The sequence below is a fragment of the Meleagris gallopavo genome, chromosome Z, assembly GCF_000146605.3.
Source record: "Meleagris gallopavo isolate NT-WF06-2002-E0010 breed Aviagen turkey brand Nicholas breeding stock chromosome Z, Turkey_5.1, whole genome shotgun sequence".
In the NCBI taxonomy this organism is placed as follows: Eukaryota; Metazoa; Chordata; class Aves; order Galliformes; family Phasianidae; genus Meleagris; species Meleagris gallopavo.
Window position 1 is genome coordinate 52,483,234 of NC_015041.2, and position 2,382 is coordinate 52,485,615.

A 2,382-nucleotide genomic window follows, 5' to 3' on the forward strand; every position below is an offset into this window, starting at 1 on the left:
GCCAACGAGTCAGCGCTGCCGCGGGGGGGTCCGGGCTGCCCCCTGCCCTATGCCCCCCGCGCGGGGCTTCGCCCAACGGCTGCGGCACAGAGGGAGCCGCCCGCACCACGGGCTGAGCCACACGAACCAAAAGCTTGAACATTTTGGAGCTCTGAATGTTCATCTGGAATGGTTTAATTTTCCGTTTAACTTATTTTTATTTATTTTCTTTTTCTTCTTTCATCTTACCTTTCTTTCATTATAAGTATAGTATACAAAAATTTGAATCTATATTAAGGGAAGATGGAAACAGCTTTGGTTCTCACTACTCCTTTGCCATGGTCAGGAAATATCCCTCAGTCCCCATCACGTCCCGTGCTCCCCGACAGCTTTGACAGCAAATGCGGGAGCTGAAGTTTCGTTTGAATCCACACCAACTTTTGCGGTTTGTGCCCCGAGCGCTGACAGTTACGTTCTCTTGTGGTTGTTAACTTACATTTTTGTTATTGCTATTTTAGGTCCCCCATTACTTCCTTTCCCTCCACAGAGCTCAGCCCACGCCGCAGGGCTGTGGCATCGGCCGCAGTCCCGTACTGCCCCACGTTGTCCCCATGCTGTCCACTCTGAGACGCATATTTCTCCCCTCAGCTTCCTCTCTGCCCGGGAAGAAGAGATTCCCCTAAGAATAAGGGGAAATCTATTTTATTTGCTTTCCTGGTGACTTTTTTTTCCTTTTCTCTTTGATATGAAATAAATCCTCCCCGGCCCGAGAGGGAGTCTCAGATTTCCCCTGCTCTCCCCACTCCTTTCCCGTAACCCTTCAAAGTCGTCAGAAAGGACTTGTCGCCTTTTTCACCCATTTGTCAATGTCACACCAGCTCCGTCTGCTCGCGATGAGGATGACGAGCCCCCTTCTGCCCCCTCAGCTCGATGCCCGCTGACGCCCCAGCCTCTCCCCAGGGCCAGGCCGACGGCCGACGGCCAACACCACGCCTCTGGGTGCGCTGCGGCCGTGGCTCCGTCCCTCCGGTCTTGACGCTCAGTGCCAGTGGAGACCGGCTTGGGTACGGGGACGGCACGGGGAGATGAGAGGAGGCGAGCACGGGGAGAAGAGTGAGGGGGGTCCCGGATACAGCCTTCCTCCTCACAGCTGCTGTCTTCCTCAGTGCAAGGTGGGGGAGGACAGATAACTTTGCCCCGAGGGTTTGCGCCGAGGAGGAGAGAGGGGCCAAAAAACAAACCCAGGGTCCAGCGATGCTGGGACGCGGGGCGGTGGCTGTCCCTCCCGGAACCCCCCCCAGTCTGGACCCGGCGCAGGCGGGAGCGGCTGGTGTGGAGCGGGCGGAACTGGGGAGCTCTGCGGCTCTCGGTGCTCCATGCCCCGAACGAATCCCGGCCCGGGCGGGCGGCTGGCAGGGCTCCCCGCAGCCGAGTGAGAGGCTTCAGGCTGCTTTTGTGCAGAAAGGTACAGGGGATTTGTTGGCATTTTAGCAACCGCAATTAGAACAAAATCCAAACTCTTTAGTGTGCAAGTTTTCATTATCAGCTCTCAACCTTGAAAAGCTACAGCCATTTGCTTAACTTAATCCGTAACATATGTTTGCAACAGTAGCAGATTCTTTTGGTGTGTGTGGTTTGGAGCTGATCAAGTTGTAAATTTTCCGCCTTAGGTTTTCAGCGCCTCCTAGTCACAGCCCAACACCTATTGGGGTGGGAAATCCCACGGCACCTAGTCCGAATCATCCCAGAATCTTCAGTGAGGCTTCCCAGTCGGGACACTTGCTCTCCTTCGGATTCAAACCGACGGAATGGAGATGCCACGTTTCCGGGAAAATGAGCCCAGGTGCGCACCGGGCACCACCACTCCCGTGCTCCTCTGGGGGAGCGCTCCCAGGATGTGCTGATGCTGTTCTTTCCCCTCCCATAGGCCACTTCCCCTCGGGTACGACGGAACCGGTGCAGGTGATGGAGAGCACCCAGCCAAAGTGATAACAGCTTGGGTGGTGGCTAAAGCCCGGTGGTCTAAATCATAAGTTAGGGCTCTGTTTGTTTTATCTCTCATGGTAACTTTTCTGAGATTTGTTCTGCAAAAAGGAGTACTCCCGCACAGAATTGCTCTTTAAACATAAAATTGCGATGGAGCCCTGGAAAGGGTCTGGGAGGTGCTCCCTTGCTCCCAGCGCCGAGCGCTGTCCATGCCTGCCGCGGGTGTTACCAGTTATGGTGGGGAAAAGCCCTCAGACACCCATGGAAAGCCCTGAAGGGACCAAAGGCCGCATTCGCTCTGATGACACTCACACTTTAAACGCGCAACAATTGCTTTGATCGGATAATGACAGAGTGATACTCTGTACCACGCGTTCCTATTCCCACCCGCGGCGCAACTTCCCCACACCCTTATGA